General features: G+C 29.7%; 1 protein-coding gene across 1 annotated transcript in view; it reads left to right on the top strand.

Moving 5' to 3' along the window:
• Positions 1 to 23,902, top strand: part of LOC107452522 (neuropeptide SIFamide receptor-like) — a 74,972-nt gene that overhangs the window by 40,820 nt on the left and 10,250 nt on the right. The gene's annotated exons all lie outside the window — the stretch shown is intronic.

Here is a 23,902-nt window from a genome sequence, read left to right on the forward strand (position 1 = left end):
AAGGTAATAGAGGCGATCAGACCGCGTTCACTAGATTCATCAGTGGTCACATGAAATGCATGAGGTATGAACAACAGCGAAAGGTCTATCCCACCTGCAACAAATGTTTCTCTAGTGCAGCCAGCCGGCCCACCTCCTTAGCTGTGTGGATTTTGAAAAGGAGGATTTTCGGCGCGACCCGGTCTTGTTTTTTGATTTCCTGAGGGTGAATGGACTCATGGAACTCGTCCAGCTCCGCTAGACCAGTGGCGATGAGAAACAACAACACCTTTTCATCAGTTTTATCAGTTACGGTTTAGTTTTGGCATTCCTAAAAAATATTAATTTTTATACATCAATGTAGCTTTTAACCAACAACAGTTCATTAACCTAGTTGCATAATAGTATAAACAAGTAGTAGGTGCCATATAGCCACCGAAAGCACTGTCTCTAATAAATCCAAACAAACTAAAATTTATGTTTTGGCACATCATGTCCTTTTATGGATCCTGTGCTATTAAAACTGCATTTAGTTCAATTTTGCACTTCCAGGATTCCCATGAGCGATTCAACCTTCAGCGTCGTATATTATTGATTCGTTTTGTTTTGCCGTTTATCGTAATTTTTTTTTTTACTTTGTGTTCGACGCCTTAAAACAAGTTTAGTATCATTTAGTCATTAACTCCTCAATTTTTAAACTGCAGTGAAGTGAAAGTTCTACTGTTCTCTCTTAGATTAAAAGTTCTCGAAAAGTATCGATAGCTTTTATCGTAATCCAATCCTTGAAAAATGAGCGTATTCTAAAATCAGGGTTCTTTTTGCAAACAACAGCTGTTAAAAATCAATAATGACACTGGACACTAATGAGTTAAACTAAACATTTAATCGAAATTTAATCTAATGAGTTAAACTAAATACACGAGTTAAACTATGCACCAATCTAATCAATGAAAAACGCAAGCATACTAAAATCTTGGTTCTTTTGTGAATAACATATGTTAAATTTTAAAAAAAACTTAAACCCTTAAAATTTACTACTTAAATGGAATCTTTTTAAAATGGATAATAAGCCAATTTAATGGAATTTGAGAATGATAGACCTCCACTTATTATTTTACGAAAAGTAGTTTTTTCAAAACTAAAAGAACAATTTTAAACATTTAAGTTATTCAAGGAAGAACTGAGTTCAGAATTCTCAAGCGATTTGGAATTTCAAAGTGATAACTAAGAAAAAAGGAGACTCACACAAATAAACAAATTAAACTATGGTCGAAAAAAGAAATATCTGTTTTCGTTAAAAATGTGCTTTTGTTATATTACTACAATACCAAACATTTAACTTGCGCATATTCTAACATTTTAAGCGTCTTAACTCTTTTTGTTTATTTTAAAGGTGAAAAGATTTTTTTTGAATCACAAGATCTTTATTTTTAAACCCAATCACCTGGATAATTAAATAAAAATGTAAAAAAACTGCGTTTTACAAGTTGTCTGGAAACGAGAGAAAAAGTTATACCTTAAACTAAAAACGATCGATTTTGGAACATGTGTTGGGAATTTTCGTTGTTGATAGAAGTTTAATACAAAAGTGTAGCTTAGGTAAGTTTAAGGTAAGAAGAATATTTCCCTTTCGGAATTTATTTCTCTTTTTTGAAATTTTCTTTTCTTTTTAGTTTTGCGTCTGTCGATTCATCAATTTAGAAAAGTTTTCGTTACTTTGAGTGGTCTAATTACTTCAAAAGTTCATTTGGTTTCGCTAGATTCTAAGTGATATAGTAATCCCTGGCAATGATATAGCCTATACAGCCGCATGATCTGTTACCACTCTCTTAATTGTATCTATAACATTCTCGAATTTATCATCATAGATATTTATAGCTACAAGATCACAGATATTTGTTCCGTCTTCACTGCGGAAACTGTTGCCATCCTTTCAGCACCACGGCTAATTTCTTCGTGCTCTGCAAAGAAATTTTACATATACTATGATAGTATGACCGTTTCAAACCAGTTTAAATATTTTTCGCAGTGATACTCACTCGATTTTATGCTTTATTAATCACCTGTTAATCACCCTTAATGAGAAAGGATTTGACATTTTATTTTGTTGGGTACCGAGTCACGTCAGTATACCATGGTATGATCAGTATACCATGGTATGAGCTGATTCTGCAGCATTATCTGCTACTACTACCTTAATAATGTTGATAGATTCTAGGTGGTGATAAGATGACGATAAAGTTTATTTGGAATGGTTAGTAAATGATTAAAACCTGGATTATCAGCAGGAACGAAAGTCCACTAGAGATTTAAATGCTCTAAATATTCAGAAGTTTATTTCGTTTGCGAGATTCCAAAGGGAGTGAATGAATGAAAATGAACACGCTAATTAACTCAACTTGAGTTAAATTTAACTCATTTTTCAGGAAAAAAGGAGCTTTCTCATCGTTAGTTAAATTCACTCGAGTCAAAGAGTCGGCTAAAATTACTCAAGTTTGAGTACATAATTTAAACTTGAATTTGAGTGAATTTCAATTATTTTTGATTGACCATCAGTTGCCTTGAGTGAAAGGTTTTAACTCGAACTTGACTGCATTGCAATAATATTTGATTGATAACCTTTATTATTCGAGTGCTTCCCTTTAACTCGAACTGGACTGAATTTCGATCATTTTTTTATTGATAATCATCATCAGTTGAGGGCTTTACTTCAACTTGTACTTTAGTGTATTTCAGTCATTTCTGATAGGCTATTAGTATGATTTGAGTGCATGATTTTAACTTGAATTTGAGTAAAAATACATTATTTTTGATTCATAAATAGCATATTTTAATTGGATTTATTTGAATCATACTAGAGTAATTTTCTATCACAATCATGGGTAACAGAAATAACTTATCAGTATTTGTTTCCCATGTTTCCTTTTTTTCAATTTTATAACTAATCCTGAATGTCAAGAAAGAAATTAAAAGTTTATTAATTCATCTGTATTTAACAATTAATATACCGAATATAATTGCAAGATAAGGTTTTTCAGAGTTCAGATTTTAAAAGTTTTCTGACAGACTTTGTCAGGATCCTGATTCCTCTCCCACGCATTTGATTGATCCCTCATCTGAGGGTCAGAAGGAAAGGGACACGGGAAGTGTCATCCCCCTACATTGGGGGTGGAGCGAAGGACTTTTTCTTGTGAGAAAGAGGATTTTTAGATCAGTATTAGTTTGAACGTGAAAGAGTTAAGAATGTAGAGAAAGTATGAACCAGATGGGAGCAGTAGCGCTCCGGAATATTATATTCTACAGTTCATGTATATTTTTGTAACTTATTGTAAATAATTTTATAACCCAAATTCCTGAAATAAATAAGCTATATCAGCAAATCCATGGTCATCATTAAGAGGATTTCAGTAACGAACCAAAAGAGAAATGTCTCACAGACTTAAGAACGAAATTGTAGGGATTTTTAACTTTTTGTAATAATACAAAATTTGTAGCTTTTCATTAACAGTTTTCTAGACGATTTTTCATTTCTTATAGGTATACAAATAGTAATTGAAAAGATCTCATTAGTCCGTTAAATCGTACTTAACCGTCGTTCAATGTAAATTCTTGGGAACATAACTTTGATAATTTTGTTATATTCTCCTTTATATGGATCTAAAGTTTTCTGGCTATTCATAAAAGGTTTGCTAATATATACTTGTAAAAAAAATTCTTAGATATTGATAAAAGCAAAGGAAATTATTTCTAATAATTTATTTGCTTAATTAAAATTTATAAATGAACTGAATAAATTTAATTATAATTAAAAACATAATTAAAACTTATTTGGTAATTTGAAACTTGCTTTTATCTAACGTAATATGCATGCATAAAACATCTCTAAAAATCACATTAAGTCATCAATGATAATTTTTAAAAATATATAACATTTATGTCAGGCTTGTTTCAGGCAGATAGATTATGAACGCTTCGCGGTCATTATCTATCAACACTTTAAAGTAAACGTACCAACATGCTCCATTTTGTGGATTTCATTAACAGTTGTGTTGCCATTCTTACATTTAAATAATTCAAATATGTCACTTTCTCAATGCCACTTTGTTCGAATTATTTTGTAAGGAGTATTCTAAAGTATTGGCGAAGTGAAACAAAACTATGTTGGTCTTAGTTTTAAATTCTTAACCACTTTATAAAATCTTTTATTAAAAGTAGAACAGTCAGAATCCGTGTAAAAAGAAATAGTGCCTGAGATTTACAATGCATCTGCAAAGGGTTAACGCTTTTCCCCTTTTTATAAAGTAAAATAAAAAGTTAAAGTTTTAATATGAGTTCTAAAAAATTCTAGAAAACTTTACAGATCTAAATATATTACCAAATACTTTGACAAAGATTCTAGCTAGGAATCAGATTTCTAAATATTCCATAAGCATCCACATCTAACAGTTTTAATCTTAATAAATTACTCTGGAAAAAGAATTTAAAAGACTAGTATTTTATTTAAAAATGCTGAATAATAGCCAATTTAAATGCAAAGTGTTTATAGCATATTGTAAATTATAATATTTCAAAAATAAGAACAATGAAGTATATTTACTTACCAAGAAGTAAAATAGCGTTTTTTTCAGAAATACCACTTATAATTAGATGATCTTTTTATTCTTTTTAATCAAAAAATATGAAAGATATAATTGCAATTAAAAATAAATATCCAACAAAACGTAAAATCGAAGCGAGAACATAACACATTTATTTAAAGAAGTTGTTCCATCATATCGTCATAGCAACCTGAAATCCAAATCGTTTTTTCAGCTTATAGCTCCCTCACAATTAAATAATAACTAAATAGAATCTACATTTAACAGTCTATACGAATTGGTATGTTGCCACTCCTCAAATCATGCTTGAGCAAAAACAACTGAAGTTCCGCTTTATTATCTGCAACTCAATTTCGATTTAACGCAAAGCAAGTATTTCACTGAAATGTAGGTGGACTTAACTCAAGCTGAGTTTAAAAAAATTCATTCTTTTTTGAGAAAGAGAATTAACTCGAGTGAGTAAATGAACAGTAGTTTCTCCATCTTCGAAACAATAGATTTTATTCTATTATTCTCTCCCTATATTACATAATTCACTATAACGCAAACTTCTCTTATCTTCATAGTAAACTATTATGTTCTGTTGAATTCTGTTAAATTGAATCTTAATACATTTAAAAAATACATTTAAAAACAATATATTTAAATATATTGTTTCTAAAAAATTGAAATATTGAATCGAAAGGAAACATAGTCTTTTCGTTCTAAATACGTTTTTTATTTGTAATAAAATATCTAAATAAAATTTGTTTCTTTCGTTAAAATATATAAAATAATTTCGTTATCGTTCTTTCGTTCGCTTGGTGATTAATAGTATATATCACGCAGACAGAGCCGGATTATACCTTTCGTAGGCCCTAGGCATAGCCGTTTTTGGGCTCTCCCCTCCTCCCCAGGGGAGGAGTGGGGGAGGGAAGGAGACAAATGTTTTTGTCAGCAACGTATTACGCCATTTTAGATGTATTAATTTCAGAAATGACTAAAAGGCGTAAAGCTTACAGTGATTTGTACGATAATTTCGGTTTTCTTGTTCACAAAAATTTGTCAGAATCTGAGATTAAACTAAAAGCGCAAAATTTGGTGAAAATTTACTCATCCGATTTAGAGGAAAACTTTGTAGATGAATTTTTACTATTTTCAAATTTGTATGAACATAAATCTGCACAAGAAATGATGAATGCTCAAATTAAAGATAAACTTGTGAATACTTTTCCTAACGTTCACATTGCATTAAGAATATATTTGTCGATTCTTGGATTAAATACAGAAGGAGAAAGATCTTTCTCCAGATTAAAATTGATAAAAAATTATTTGCGTTCAACAATGAATCAAGATCGTTTGGCATCGCTCGCACTTATGTCTATTGAATACGACATTTTGCGTAGTTTGGAATTCGACAGCATAATACAAGATTTCGTTGAATCCAAAAATCGCAAAAAAGTAATATATATTAGATCATAAGATTCTGCAAAGTAATTTATTACCGAAAAATATTATATTTTTATTTGTATCTTCATAATTTTGTGTAAAATACACTTGTTGTTTTTAAAGCTAAATTATTTTTGTCAACAAATTTTTTTCTCCCAAGTTTTTCGTGGGCCCCTGAATTTCGTAGGCCCTAGGCACGTGCCTATTGTGACTATAGGTTAATCCGGCTCTACACAGACCTTATGGTTCTGTGAGCAAACATACTTAATATTAATATATTTCTTCATTTTTAAGAAACATGAGAAATTTAACTAAATCTTATATCAGTTTCTGGTTGAAAGATTTAATATAATAAAGAGAACGAACTAGGGTAATAACATACAAACATGTTAAATTTTACAAAGGCTTACTTCCTTATTACGATGAAATGATTTTAAAGAAGTTTATCTAGCCCTCTAGTTCCCTGCCAAAAAGTTAGTTCCTTAACCAACTTAACCTATTTCTTTAAACGAATAGCGAGATTATTCAGTTGCTCTGAATTCTAGTGCGATGTAATTTGATTCCGAACAAAATTTGTTCTAAATTTAATTAGCAGGTTACCTTCAGAATCTCATGCGCACTTGTAGTGCAAGTATAGTCAAGATTGGATCTCTTGAATTTTTCGTTAAGTATATTGGAATAAAATTACATCGAAAATAAATACTGACGATCTGAAGGATCTAGCTTCTTCTTACAAATTTAAAATATTTTACTAATATATTCTCTTAATCTTCACTTTTAATACATATATTTGATGTTCCTGGTTAAAAATGCAGAAAAAGACTCAACGTTATGTGTCAGAAATTGTTACTTAAGTGATAGAAAAAAAAAGCAGTAGCACTTTTGAGATCTAGCAGCAGAAAGCAGCAAAACTTATTTGACAGCCAATAGAGAAATTTTTTGGCTATAATCAGAAACGCGCTACTTAGGCAATCAAACTGCTTTGATTGTTGTTATTCCCATTTCCACATTAGTCATTCGAAGGATTTTAAAATATAAATTAAATGCAGTTGTTACTGAAAACCCTAATAATTAAATAATTTTATCCAATTTAACTTAAAGAATTTAATATAATTTTTAAAGTCGCAATTTTTATAAGTAACTATCAAAAATATTGTTTTGCTATATTTAGCAAATTCCATAAAAATAGTACACATTAAAATCCAAACTCCATAATTTGGCCTTGCGGAAAACTATAACTTATTGAAAAATTTAACTTCAAGCCTTTAAAAAAATAGTTAAACATTAATCAACCGTAATTTTTGCTATGATAACTTTAGCACTTGAGGATATTTTTAATTTATCTATTTCAGGCCGAAAAATCATCACTTAACTCTTGACAATTCGTAAGCAGCCTGAGGGTGACTATTTTATCGGTTCTCGAATTTGATAAGTTGAATCTTAATATGAAAAGATTTTTCCATTAGCAATCGCTTTTATCTCTCATAATTGAATTTTGTGATGATAAGACTCAGGGTTGTATATCTAGTCAGTAGCAATTTAATTTATTTGATTATTTTCCCCCAGGTGTTACTTTAGCTTAGTTGTTTTTTTGATGCTTAATGGGAACCTTTTATAACGAAGGACATTTTGACTACTCAGCTTGATATCAAAACAGTTTGCTAATTCTTTGGGTTTTGTTAGATTCTGTTGAATTGATAGAATGAAGAATTTCTTTTAAGGGAATAAGAATTAAAGTAATTATTAGAAGTATAGAAAACTCCATTAACAAACAACCACAGGTTGAATCAGGTTTTTTATTTACGAGGTATGCCCTGAATGATACGTTCGACTCTGATTACCCATTTTATTAATTTTAGGTTTAATGCAAGAATTCAATGCCAAAAATGTAAATTTAAATTAAAAGTAGCGTTTTTTTGCTATTAAATACAATGCAGGGACTATACATTTGCACGATCTTCGAAAAAAAAATTGCTTTTAATTCGCGAGAAGGCACGTTTGGGTGTATCATATCTTAACCCATTACAAAAGTAGAACATTTCTAATTTGTGAATCCAAAATTCATCTGTCTTTTTCTTTGATTATGAATTTCTGAGTAAGTTTTCTCTTGAATATGTGTTTTAGAAAAATATTGATGAGTATATTATGTATTACATCCTACGCGCATGCTCCCGTGAGCGTTTTTTTCCAGACGGAATGTATATATGAAAAATACTAGCGTGTAATAGTGTAAATATTTCTGCTTGCTAGCTTTTTTAAGCAACTTTTAGAAAATTATTCCAATGCAAAATAATAATAATTAATCAGCTTTTTCTATCCGCACTACTGACTGACTGAATTTAATACTGCTATCTGAACTTCTATCTGAATTTAATACCGCACTTCTATCTGAATTTAATACTGCTGAGACAGATGCTTCAATCATTTAATTTTCATCTGCTAATTCATCGTCCAGATCTAGAAGCAGGCATCTGTTTTTAAGGGATTTAGCATAAAAGTTAATAAAAGTTGCAAGAAACAACGATTGGAGATTGAGACTTAATGGAGAAGTTTATGCACTGTATGCAAAGGGAGAGCAGATGCTTCAAACAAATTCGTGACATTCGAAATGGCTAAGCATAAATGTGTGTGCGATGATTGTGAACCAAGAAAAAAAAACTCGAAGGAGATACCTTTTTTTATCAATGCTTTTATATTCCCTAGTTTTAATTGCTTATAGGCATTTCTGAAAATATTCTTAATCCTGAAGTTGAAAAATTAAATGACACTTTGTGCAGCATTTCAAATATTGAGGTATGAGATATCCCACTCTCCCGCTCTAGCAACTTCTTAGAACATGCCTTCTTGAGGGTTAATTAAGAGATATAAAACTATTTTAGATTTTTCATGGTCTAGGTGGTTTATAACAAGGGTCCATATACCAGCAACAATGTGTCCCTTAATCCATGGTTCTCCAATGATTTCGCTTTTTCCCTGTCCTGTTGTGGATGATACCATTCAACCAGTTTACCAAGAATAGCTAGCTGATGGCTTCATATTTAACTAAATTGCAAACTTTCAGTTGTTAAACTCTACACTTAACCAAACTTGATACGATTATTACAAATACAAAACTTTTTTTTGAAAATAAATATATATTGTTTCATATATATTGAGTTTTAAAGCTAATATTGGCAAATCCACGACGTCTGCTGTGTGCACTAAGAAATTAAGAAATTAAAAAGCCAACTGTAATAACTTGCTAATTGTTTCAGGAGGTTTTACAAAGAGGAGTAAAAATGTTGCCGAAAATTTCAAGGTTTTGTATAAGGGAATCGTCGCCAATATAAACAGAAAAAAAACTGTGATTTTGGTTCCACGCGAAACAAATATATAGACTGACAAGAATCACTTGAAATTTGACTGTTTAATGCATGCAATACAAAAAATTAACTATTTCATGCCCTACAAAAAATTAGGCTCTAAATATTTAATTACTTGTCAATCCCCCTTCACAAATCTATTTTTGATACTGATTGCAGCCATAGAAAGTAATCTCCGACCTTGGAGTCGGGGACAGCTGAGCTATTTAAATATTCCCAACAGCAGAAATTATAAAACCATAACAATAGAAATATTTGAAAAAAAAAAACCTTTTATCTTAGATATGACACTTATTAAGGCACTTATCACGTAACCTATAAATAAATGACTTACGACCATGCTATATTTGGAAAGATAACGCGATTTTCTTTTATTAAGGTCTAACAAAAGTAGTTGCTGTGTAGGATTATGATCATCATTTACTTCTGAGAATTAATCGATGAGAAGATCTATTAATTCCGGTCTAATACTGTGAAGAGTATTTTTTCTTGTACACAAGAAACACATTGTGTGAAACATATATATTATTGTCGAAGATAAAAATTGTTTGCTTCATATACATTGTTTTTGTAATTTAAGTAATTTATTTGTAGTTTGAGTTTTAATTCCTAAATCTTGTAATACTCTTTAAAGGTGGCTTTTTTGCTGCTCTATTGGTATTTAAACTGCATGTAACTGTTTTATAGTATTTATCATTTTTATCAGATTTAGATTTTGTACATTTTTACCTATGCACTGCTTCATCAGTGATCATCAATTTATCCGATTTTATTTATGTATTTAAGAACATAAATTTGCTCATGTACTTGAAATTCTGAATTATTTTATAACTGTGCTCGGAGCAAATGTTCTTTTTGGACCTTGTGTCCTTAAGCCTTACATGCTTCTGTAAAGATGGTTTCACTTCTAAATTCTGATAGTATTAAACACATATTTTATTATAGTAAAAGAACCGAGCATTCTCGAAACAGGGGTTGTATTTGTATATACACACCTGTTATACAATGTGTATACAACAACACCTATTATATATGCATGTACAACACCTGTATAGGTATCATAGAGTTTATGGCGCAGCTCAGTTCCGTGGTTGCAATGTGTTTTAACAAGCATCGTATTACCTTTTTCAGTAGCTCCATTTTATGTATAAAAGACTTGATAGATGAAACTCATCATTCTAATATTTTTACCTTTTTGCGTTCTATTAGTATTTTAAATTATTTTATAGTACCTATCATTTTTATTAGATATTACTATACTTTTGTAAGTTTTAAGCTGTTTAAGCTGTGTAGTTTTATTAGTAATCGCCATTTTATCTTCTTATATTCATGTATTTTTTAAACATTAATTTAATGCATGCATTTTCAATACTGTTTTAAAACCTCGTGTTAGGCACAGTACGTCCTTTTTGGAGCCGTGTCATTAAACCATGCCTCTAGTTCAGTTAGCGTTTGCAATGTGAAACAGCACTGAGCACTAGCTCGACATGAATGAAAATATGGAGTTGATATTCATCGGCAAGAAGTTGAATGTATGAATGGCGCAATATCGCTGGTTCAAAGTTAAAACGACACTTCTTCACTCACTTCTCATTCAAATAACATGAGAAGTGAGTGCAGAAGTGTCGTTTTAACTTTGAACCTGCGATATATCCTATTTTGGACCTTAAGCCCATCATACTAATTATATAATTCAGTCCTTCCAAGAACAAAATATAGTATACTGAATATTTAGGTGGTCGAAAATTACTATTTAATAAGGGAAGAAGCAAACTGTCTAAAGATCTATCGAATACCTAGTCAGGAAACGGGATGAAAAATGTCTAAACTAGTTTGTTTACCTGATAACACTTTGAGGTGTATACAATAATGGCTTTGACGAGTATATAATAATGGCCAATTCCTCACGGTTTCCTTTAGCAATCAAACAGAAGTAGTTCTGCAGTAGTAGTTCATTAAATCTTGATAGACTTTTTTCCTTTCTTGAACATCAACTTACGTGTCCTTATATTTATACATTTTTTTAATCTCATTTGTAAAAATACTTACTAAGGGGTGAGTCCTTACGGTGGTATTTTTCATTTGTTCCAGAAATTTTTTAATTTTAATTCTAAAAATATTTCTGTTTAGTTTATTAAATATAATTTTATCAGTTTCCTTCAATTGATTTCTCAGTTTGCAAAAAGAAATTTATAATATCTTTTGTCGATCATAATTACATTCAGCTTAGTAAGCAACATAAATGCCTATTTTAGTTGAAGATGGTTTAATGCTGTTTTTGATATTTTTCTCTCTAAACTCAACTTTATTTGCTGTAAACTGATCTTCTTTTAATATACAAAAGTAATTGAATAAATAATAAAATTAATAAATTTTGAAAACATCACAGAAATATCAAACCTGCAGTTATGTTACTTTCAAGTTTAATTTGTGCACTTTTTAATCAACTGAGTTCGAAGTTGAATCAAATCTCCATAGAAATTAAATGATATTCCCTATCTAATACCATGAAGTTGCAAGTATTGCACATCTAGTATTAGACAATAATCCCTTCGCTAAACTAGAGGATTATGGTCTGAAATACAAATAGATTTTACCACTTGTAGGGTGTTATTGGTCGATATCTTGAAGGAAGATAGTTTAATTCCTAAATTGATACCGTAAACAAAACAATTGAATGATGTTCTGATGAAAAATAAAATAATAAATCCTAAAATAAACGATTGTATTCCGCATAAATCTTTCTCACCGTTTATTTGTCATTTTATTTCAAAATAAGTTTAAAGCTTTATTTGCACAATATATTATAAATTAGCTTCTTGAATTCATTTTGTTGGACAATCAGTATTAATAGGAAGTAAGGTGATATGGGTATTTGGAGTCAGTTTTCATGCGGGAACGAACTTCTGAGTAGTATATATTTTGTTGTTAACATTGTCTTAGATTATCGCCAAGTTAGGCGATGTTGTTTTAGTTATGCCAAATCGAAGTTTGTGCATCTCGTTATGTTTTTATGTTTAATTATATTGTGTATATATTTTGTTTTTTGTGCTTTTTATCTATGTTTTGTTGCATTAAGTTTTAGATGTCTCCTTATTTTTGTAAGGTATTGTAAATAAAAGATCTTAAACTTTTACCAGTGGTCTCTTTGAAGCATATTTCTCTAGGATTTCATAGATTAAATAAATCAGAAGGTAATCATTATAACATAAAAAAAGAAAAAGACATTGGTTTCAAAGCATCCTCACGGTTTCAAATCAGCATTGGTTTCAAATCATCTCACTATATTACAGCAGAAATGCTTTCTTCTCGAATATGACTCTTTAGCAGAACTTTTTTTCAGTTCTTCAATCACTACAGGAACACAAAAAAGATGAGCTTATTTGTTTCGGGGAAGGGGAGGAAAGAGGTTTTAAAATTATCGCTACACTACTATTGATGTAAACGATTATTCACTGATTCTTGTAACATATGTTTCTGCTATTGTGGTTATAAGGTATCCTTCATACGCCCTGTGTTTATTGGTTTCTCATAGTCAACTGAAGTGAATAAGTTTCCAAAAGGATTTATACACCGAAATAATAAAAGCATTGCAATCATACGTTTAAATAATAAATATTGGTCGATACCAAGCATTCATATTTATTTTATGCTTGAAAAAGTACCTTATTCACTCCGATCAAACAAGGTAAAATGGGGTAGTAGAGTTATTTTTCTAAAATAATGCCAGAAAGAAAAAAAAACGTGATATGAAAAAATAAAGAAGGAAAGAAAATATTGTGTATGAGAATATAAAAATTCCAAAAATAATTAAATAAATTTATTTCGATAATATTTAAATACTTTCATAAATTTTTTATATTGTTTAATAAACCTCGCACTGTGAAACTTTGCCCATCATCCTAACATTTTTGTATTTTTACGTGCTATTGGCCTTTTAAATTGCATATAAGTTTTATTTTATTCATGATATTATCCACTTTTAGAAGTATATTCTTACGTTTACACTATTTTACCTGTCTTACAAAATTTTGCTATTTTCTAACTTTGACCTGGTTTTATTCCATTATTACCGTTGATTGTTTTTATATCATTTCATCAATGTTTAATGTATTTTATGAAAAATAAAGAATGTATGCACTTTATTTTTTGATAAGTATAAACATATTGTTTGGCGCATCATGTCCTCATTTGGATCTTGTGCTATTAAACTCTACATTCAATCAATCAATCAAACCTAATTTTCTATTCTTACTTGATGAACCTGTACATAACAATCCTATTCAATTTATGAAAACAATAGAACTGTATCCAATACTCTAAAAAATAATAAACGAAACAATAACTCTTATACCTAGTATCTAGGGAAGTATAGCCATTTCTGGCTCTTGTGCCAATAAACTCCAACTAACCAACCGTAGATATTTCAATTCTTTCACTATATATTTATTACTTAACACAAAGCCATGTCGAACATAAACAAACTAATTATGCATCGAAGTTGCAAGGTACGCGAAACAATAAAATATATAAACAAATAATAAATCTAAGTGAAAGATATAGTCGTCGAAAGAATTACGTTTCAGCAATTTCATTGTGCGATACGGTGCGAAATTTAATTAACTTCACGGTAATTAACATTCTAACTTACGTGGAGAAACTTAGCTCAACTTTAATACGCCATTTTGCTTATGAACAATCAGCTGGCGGTGACGTCATAGGTCACAGGTGTTGGTATTTATGATCTTCTTCTAGAAGTGCAAGTACCCAGTTGGCATTGAAAGTAAAATAAAACAAATATGTAAGTAAATAAATAAATAAAATAAATAAGTAAATAGAAAACAAATAAATAAATAAATGAAAATAAAATAAATAAATAAATAAAGATAAAATAAAAATAAATAAATAATAAAAACAAATGAAAAATAAAATTAAAAAAATGAATAAATAAATAGATAAACAGATAGATAAATAAAATAAAATAAACTTTTTATTTAGATATTGAAATCTAAAACTATCTTAACATAAATAATTAATAGTTTTTGGCGCAACTAAATAATTGTTTTTCTATATTAAAGCTGATTTTGGTTACACCCAGAGGTTTCCTTTTGAGTCTTTAAAGCCAACATTCAATACAATTAAATTTAATATTTCCCAGGAAACATGAAATTCGTTTAATGGCAGATTAATTCTTGGAAAATATTTTAAAAGCCATTTACGGTTACTTTTCTATCGAAGTTAATAATCAAAACGGTATTTTCTTAACAATTTTGTTTGCTTTTGTGCTTGATTTAATAAAGGAACTGCTTTTTTAAATAACATTTTAACTTTGTACTCTTTTCTAAATTATATTAAGAACCCCTTTTTCATTCTAATCTTTTATCGTAAAATTAAACTTATATTTTTTACTGAGAAACAACAGCAGTAATTGTTTTGCAAACTTGGCATTTAGTTGTTTACCAGTTTTTAGAAAACTGAAGTTTTACGAGACTTTCAAACATTTGGCTCGTTAAGTATTTCAGTTCCTTGAAAATATGTCATTAAATCACGTGACTTAAATTATTTAAGAGAAGAAATTATCTCCATTCTTTTTTAGAAGGTTTAATGTAATTCATATTTCTTAGAACTTTTGCTTCTTTTAAAGAAATTGAGGTATTTATTTAACAGCCTAAATTTACGTCATAAACAGAAAAAATTACTTTAATATATATTTCAGCAATACTGTGTTTCCCAATTTTTCATTGGCAACCACTATTGATTATTTTGTGACGAATCACAAAGCACGCAATTATTTTTCTGCAATATTAATAGATATTTCTTTTACGTTAATCTGAAATCAAACTCTATTTTAGAGTATCCGTTGGAAACAGCTATTTACCATTTTATGATCAATCATTCCATTAGCACTCTGCTTTTAATGGCAGATATTCTGGAATTAAAAGGAATTGATAATTGTAATAAAAAGGAATTGGTAATTGAAATAAAAAGGAATTGATAATTGAAATAAAAAGTAATTGATAATTGAAATAGAAAGCTTGTGACATTTCGCATTTGGTCCATCTATGGCAGTGCTTCCCAAAGTGTGGTACGCGTGCCCCCAGGGGTAAGGGAACAGTTTAGCTGGGGTGCGCTTTCTTATGCGAAATATCATGCAACAAGCGAAAATTTCTGGAAAGTTTATTCAGAAGCAAAGCTAGCCTTGAAAATTTACGATTACGTATTTTTCTATTGGCTATTTTTTGCAGAGTTAAGACTTAATAGCTAAAATATGTTCATAAAAATAAAAATATTTTTTAAAAAAATACATTCATTTTTTTTATTAGTGGTACGCAGCGTTACGAAAAATTTAGAAAGGGTACACAAAAGTCATAAGTTTGGGAAACACTGATCTATGGAATACAAAATGAATAAAAATGTCACTTCCTTAGGATGAAAATTTCACTAATATCTATGCTTAAAATAATTTCACTGTAAAAAAATGCTCGAGTTTTTAAATTCCTAAAAGGGTGGCAATTCCTTTTCACCAAAGATAGTCCCTAGTGTAGTGAAAAACCTAGAATATTCTTTTATACTCTTTGGTGTAAATTAACCGCCACCATATTTGTTATTCAGTAATACTAAAATTTAGAATTATAGTAAAATATGATACACATAAGAGTTAAAAAAGTCATTTTCACGACACAACGTAATACAAGAATCATTAGGATGCATATATGCAATATTTCTTAAAATAGAATTAGTTTATTAATCAAATTTACACACAGCAGGTAGAGAATATTAACTTGAATTCGATCTAGGCTTAAAGCGAAGATAATAGGTATTATATATTATAAAATTATTTAATACAGTTCAGAGATATTTAAAAAACTAAAATATAAAGATGCTTATTAAACAACTAGAAACATATACACACATTTTAACTCCGAACTTCTGTTTCAGTAGATATTATATAGTTGCATCGAAGAAAACAACTAATTCACGTCAACTTTTATTCAATGTAAACAAAATTATGGCCTTATCTAAAGTGAGCCAGTGTGCCAACATTGGCGTTTTCGGAAGTGAAAATAAGTCAGTTCTTATGTGAATGCGCAAGAGTTTGGTAAATCCCCCCCCCCATCTACCATTCTCCAGAGCTAACTGTCCTCTTACCCACTCATATATCAATACTGCGATTGATTGGAATTTAAATTTACACTGGCAAAATAAGTGGGAAAATGAAATCCATAAAAAACTGCACAATATTAAACATACTTTAGAACCTTATAAAAACCTAAACATCTGTCGAAAGTTTGAAATCGCTTACGTATTGGTCATACGTACATAACTCATAAGCATATCTTGTTTAATGAACTAGCACCCGAATGTTCCTATTGTAAGGAACCACTTTAAACATTAAACATATTAATCAAATTATATAATTAAGCATATTTTATTATTAAGCATATTTATTATTAAACATATTTTGCTACTATTAAGCATATTTCGACCCAGAGCAACAGATTAAAAATTCAAAGACTATGCCCTTTCGGTAACTTCCATACATCATAAGGTTTATTAATTGGTGATAGCCCTCATTATGAAATTTTTACAGCAATCTAATCTTTAACTCCAAATCCATCTGTCTTATGAAATATGTAGGGATCTATTGGATAACATGTTAGGCCTGTAGAATCGGAAAATAATATACAGAGTTCATACAGTCCTTAAAATATCTAAAAAGTGGTTTCAATATTGTAATAAAACAGCTAAGTATTTCTTTTTATTGTATCTCATCTTAAAACTACGAAACCAAAAGAGAGCAATTAATGAAATCAAAGGTTTCGTAACTAGATTTATTTGGAAATATAAAGTAGAGTGGTGAATACGAATTTACTAAAATAAAATGTGATTACTTTTTCAACCATTATTTAAATTATTTAAGCGATCCAAAGATCCTAATATACATCAATATGTATTAATAAAAAGTGGCCATCACTCACCGATTTTATGTAGCTACCTCTTCTGAAAGTGGAGATGAGATGGTCACCGAATTTATTGCGTCAGTGCACTATATATTCCTTTGTATTTTACTGAAAAAACGATTGGAACATGTATGTACCTTATAGGTTCAGCTACTGAACATACGCAATGATTACAAAATGACCTACGTCGAAATATTTAATTCAAAAAAATATTTGATCCCCAAATGAAATAAGCATTAACATTTTACACACTTTTTGCTGGCACAAAAAAAATGCTCCGTCGAAGCTGTTAAACACATTAAACTGCTTCCTATAGGACTGTATTTTTTTCAATGTATTAGCAAATATCGGAGACATTTAAACTGGTCGATGGCCATCTAACCTAGTTTTATTATAACGATGCCTTTTATCAAAACAATGTAACCATTTCAGTATCATATGCTATTGAACACTAGACTTCTTTAAATCCTATCTTACCTGTTTCGTTTTTGCGTAGGAAATATTTCAGAGCATCCATACCATTTCAACGTCCAATATTGTAAAATCTTTTAAGCAAAATTTGTAAATTACAATAGTTTCGATTCAACTCCAGATATCCAGACCAATGTTTATATAGCATACCAACAACTTTATTGAACTATACTCATAATCTTATAATGCCAGCACAAAGCATTATAAGAAAATAAATTGAAATTAATTAATTATATATACAATGCAGTAGCATTGTGAAAACTATCTTTAAATAAAGAAATAGGAGTCTAATTGATATACAATAGAGAAAAGGATATTTAAAAAAAGGCTTTTAATTGTTCGTTAGTCGTAAAGGTAATAGATAATGACGAACATCTTAGCTTTTTTTTTTTTAATTATGTCCTTTTTTGCGTTTTAATTGAAAGAAATTTAGCCATTTGAATAAACCTATTCATTTTATAGTTTTTTTTAAAGTTAATTGATATTCAAAGAAGTAAATTCATTGTTATCGAATATATTTTACCTTTTATGAACCTTGTATCATTAACAGCCACATTAATCAGCATTTTTTTCTTTCCAATTATCACTTAAGTTGTCTTTTTAATTTTTTTTTTCAAAAATAATTTCTTTTTTACTTTTGAAACTTAAGCAGAACAGTTCCCTAAATGAAATCTTAATTGCTTTTTAAGAAAAGAATCTTTACTTCATTAAGCCAAGCAGATCTTTATCGAAAATCAAATGGTAGGTATAAATAAACAGGATCAATTTAGATTTAATTAAGTCTTCATCGCTAAATTGAAACTTTACATCTTTTTCAAATCAATTGTAATTGATGTAACTAGATATTTAACCATTAAGCACTTAAAAACAGAAAAATCAACTTACATTAACTAAAAAAAAATTAACCGAAAGTAAACTTAATTCATTTTAAAACGTAATTTTGAAATAAAAATTAGTTAAACTGTAGGGATTTTTTTATAAAGTTTTTCGTGTAACAATGTCTTGGTTTTATTTTATGTATTTTTGAATTTTCAATGTTTAGGGTCATTTATTGGTGAAAAATGCTGCCACTAGAATTAAGAATAAAGCTGAAAATATAAAGTCAGAAAATTGATTCAGATTAATTCAGAACAGTTTTTTTACTTGAAATGTGTGCGTAACCTTTATCAAGTGCATTTATCAAGTGCGTTAGATCATTTCGTTTGTTTTAAGCTATATATTGGGAGTACAAATTAGTTCGGTTCGTTTTTAAGAGATGGCTCTGCTGTTATGAATGTTTCACAATGACAGCTGGTTTCGGTGGTTTCAGAGAGGTGGTTCATCTGTGAATAATATTCAGTTTATATCGCTTTGAGTTTCATACAAAAACCCTGCTTTTTACTTTGTTTAATGGGTCAAATTTTGTGGTAACTAAGCACCATTTGCAGGAGGTCTTATGTTTCTGCTTTAATTGGAGGGAAAGTGCAGCTGAAGCGCATCGAATGCTTGTAGAAGTTTATGGTGACAATGCTGCAACTGATACATCATGTAGGGAATGGTTTCGATGTTTCAAGAATGGTGAATGAAGAAGGATGTATACTATAAGCGGCTACAACCTGGTGATTCCATTACGGGCGATCGGTATAGACTACAATTGATTCGTTTGAGCCGTGCATTACGAGAAAATGGCCGGAACCAAGCAAAAACATGACAAAGTTATTCTTCTGCATAATAACAGTCGGCCTGATGTCGCAAAATTCGCAAAAAATTATTTGGAAATGCTCAAGTGGGATATTTTACAGCACCCGTTGTATACACTGGACATTGCTCCTTCTGATTACTGGTTGTTCCGATGGATGCAACATGATTTGGCAGGTCACCAGTTCACTTCCTTTCGCAGAAATCGAAAATTGTCTCCTAACTTGGATTGCCTCAAAAGACGAGACATTTTTTCGAGATGGAATTCGAAAGTTGACTGAGAGGTGGGCACATATATATGTAATTTTTGGAGGGAAATGAGATTAGAAAGTTTTTATTCCAATAAAATCTTTTAAGTTGCAGAGAGAAAAAAATCTACATCCTGATGTCTCTAAAATTTATTGTCTAAATAAAAGCCAGGTGATAATTTTTGCCAGTGAAAAAGACGTCACCGTAACACGTTGCACAATAAACATTATTTAGAATCTCCACTTATCTGGTCCATATTCGTTACAAAAAGTTACAAATTTCGGCTAATAATTATTTTATAAAAAATTTGTTTTGATTAATCACTAAGTTGACCCAAAAAACACCTTTTTTTTTCGAAATCACTATTCTAATAGAGTTGAAATAGTTCTTTGTGAGTTTAATTAAAGTGGTGCAAAGTACAATGTAAACCAAGAAAATATCTTCATAATCATTTGTGAGAGTTGAAGATATTATTAAATCAGAAAAATGATCTTTTATGCTTTTTATTGGCCTCACATAAAACCCTTTTCCCTCAATTTGATTAGCTATAATAAAAATTAATAGATTCCTTAATTCTGTCACAATTGGATCTCCAAACTTTCTAAAAATTAAAGCCACGGTGGCTCAGAGAATATAAATCATGCTTTCTAGTGACGTGACTAAGGTTCAAATCCCAGCGATTGCTATTCGTAACAAATTCCGCTATGAGCTCGCACCGATCACAGTGCTGACAAAAAAATTCTCAATGGTAGACATATAATGGGTTAGAATCCCCTTGTCACTTTGTTACTGTGGTAAGTTTTCGTGGATTTTCTTCTTCGCATAACACGTAAACGTAATGCAGGTTAGTTCTAATAAAAAAATTCTTCACGAAAACTAGTTCGTCCCAAGGCTCAATGCAAGAGTTCCCTTGTCTTCTGGGATGGGTACGAAATTGCATGGCTGCAAATTTGAACATGGATAGCCGTAAACCCATAAATGGGTCAGCTGTTCAACAGCTGCTATAAGACAACAACACTTATTTTTAGAGCCATTTTTGGTTTTTGCTCCAGAAATATAAATTAACTAGCTAATTAAACAGAAGTTAAATAGCTAACAGCCAATATAAAGAAACTGTCTGACTTCATAAAGACGACTGGTTATCTTCATTGGTCCAATGTCAATTGTATTTTCGGACACGAAAAATTACAGTCACCAATTTATTTTGTTTTTATAGCACCAAAACTAACGACACGGCAACCGATTGATCGCCATCCCAAAACTCGTGACTTTTTCCCTTTTATCAATGTTAAGCATTTTAGCAAGTAAAATTTGTAGTATGTATTTTATTTTGATTTGCTTTAAAACCGTTTGCTTAAGGCAGCATATTTTTTTTGTACATTGTACCATCAATTCCGACATTCAATTCAATGTCAGTTGCACAGTACGGAGCCAAAAAAAATTGAGATTTTTAAAGTTTTGAATTTTTGGTGATTATTGCCACCATTTTATTTTGAGTATGAAAGATGTTATAAGAAAACTAAGCTATTGATCATTATTATATAATGAAAATTACCATGCTTAACACTAAATAATGATCATTGAAGTTCTGATGGATCAGCAAAAGCTTTTCCTCCACCTTCCTACAATTGAAAAACTTTACCTTGATGCCTTTCTTTTAAAACAAGAAAATGTTTATCCTCACACTTTAAGACAAACCACGAACTGGATGGATGATAATTGAATAAATATTAAGTAGCCTGCTTCATCCCCTGATCTTAATTCCATCGAGAGTTTGGGGAGAATAATGAAAAATTAATTTGAAAAAGCAGGAGAGAAGACAGTTAAAAAATTTAAGAAAGACTTGATTAAAATATGGTCCGAAACAACTTTCGACACTCTTGAGTCTCTCGTAATATTCGAACCAAGACAGTTTCGAATGATTTTTAATGCTAAGGGTAAAATACTTTATTATTGATTTATCAATATAATGTTGCGTAAAAGGTATGTACAGAGTGCAAAATGAAAAACGGACCTCCTTGAAGAACTTTTGATCAAATGATCGGATCTTCACGTTATAGGACTCAATCTTAAAGGTACGAAGGAGTAAATTCAAATGATAATTAATTGATAATTAATTAGTGAAAACGATATTTTAAATTATGAAATCAGATACAGAAACATACTTTCTCTGAATAAACGTATCGTTTTTTCGACGGATTCAGGCTCGTGAGAGGTTAAAGGATAAAGGGGTTACCGGTCTAAAATTATGGGGAAAATGGTCTCCATAGTTCGGTCAGGAGAGCGATCCACAGCTTGAACCCCTTAATTTTAATTTTAAGGCTTGGGTATTTCGCAATATCTCTAACTTTTTAACGAATGAATTTTTTTTTTGCACAAAATTATAAAGATAGCTTATCTAAAGATAATTCCACGCAAAAAAAAAAAAACTTTTAGTAAATATTTATTATGTTTTATTATTTAGTTTAATAATAGTTGAAAAAGTTTGAATTGCAAAGTGCACAATTTTTAACATCATCTTAGAGAATTCAATTTCGCATTCCAAAATACAAAGTTTGGACGAAACGCATCGAATAGTTCCTGAAGAATCGATTTTTAAAAATACGACTTTTTTGAAATTCAATTTCTCAGGAAATATTCGACCCATTTCAATTAACATCAAATCTATTTCGATATCAATTTCGATTATTAGATCAAAAGTTATTGAGGGTGGTTCGTTTTTTTATTTTGCGCACTCTGCATTGTGAAATGCATTGTAATTTCAAGATTTATTTACTTAAATAAAGCATTTTTGAAAGTCTTAATGTTTTTTTTCCGTACTGTATTCTTTTCCATTTTTTTCAAACTTTTCATAATTGTAAAGTTTTTGTCTAGATATGCGAAAAATTATAAAAGCAATAATTATATAGAACAAAACTATAAAATTGCTGTTTGTAGAGTGTGTTAACACACTCTACAAACAGCAATTTTATAGTTTTAACGTTTTTAAGAAACATTTGTTTAAGTGGCCTATTGACAGTAACTTCCCTTAATTTAGACCTCGATTCTTTAGAGAAAATTCAAATGTTACTTCTCCCAACATGTTCTTGAGATGGCTTGGGTGGGAAATAAACAACGTAACAATAGCGTAAGATACCCTGGAAAGGTGCTGATAACAAGGGATAAAATTTAATACTTGCTATGGAGGCATCAAACTTCAGAACAAAACCATTGTTTATTAAGCCGACCTGTGATCATTAAAACCGCAGCTTGAATAAGACGAAAAATATTTGCTTAATTTTTTTAACAATGTAACTCAATATTAATTTGTTTTTATTATGCTACCACATTAACATTGTTTTAAGGATATGGAGATTGTTTTAAAAACTTTACATTAGCATTTGTTTATAATAAATTCTATTTAATCCATTTATGTTATTAGTATTTTTCTATTTATATTTGTATAACTTAAAGTAAACATATAAGAGTATCTCAAGTAACAGACAATTTAAAAAACTCAGTAATAAAATTATTTGAAATATTTATTTTTTAATAAGTCTTTTCTTATGTGTCATTTTTATATATATTTGTATATCGTAAAGCGAAAATGCCAGAATGTCTCAAAATGATGGATAATTTGAAAATTCAATTGAAGAAATATTAGATTCTGTGTATTTTTATGCCTTTAAGCAACGATAAAATACTAAAATACAGCGGCTGTCATATAACAATCGTCATAATGTCATATACGGACAATCTGAAAAATCAGTTAAAGAAAAAAACACGAAGCAACATTTTTTTAGGTCTTTGTAAAGTTTAAAACAAAGAAAGAATTCGTGGAGTGTCCTAGAATTGACTGAGGGTTTGAAAAATTATTTACAGACAAAAAATATTTAATGCCTTTTTTTATATATATATTTGTATGATTTAAAATCAAAGATATAGTGTTTCAAAAATGTCTGACGATGTGAAAAAACAATTGAAGAAAATAAATATATTCTATGTAACTTTTTTCTTATACATATTTTAATATCTCTTAAGGAAAAGATACATTATTTCATTTTGGAACACAAAGTAATGCATCTTTTCTTCAAAAGCTATTAAAATATATATAAGAAAAGATACATTACTTTGTGTTTCAAAATGAAATAATGTTTTGAAACATAAATCAAAGAAAAAAAAATGTATTTTATGTGAT

Source organism: Parasteatoda tepidariorum, chromosome 6, assembly GCF_043381705.1.
Source record: "Parasteatoda tepidariorum isolate YZ-2023 chromosome 6, CAS_Ptep_4.0, whole genome shotgun sequence".
Lineage (NCBI taxonomy): Eukaryota > Metazoa > Arthropoda > Arachnida > Araneae > Theridiidae > Parasteatoda > Parasteatoda tepidariorum.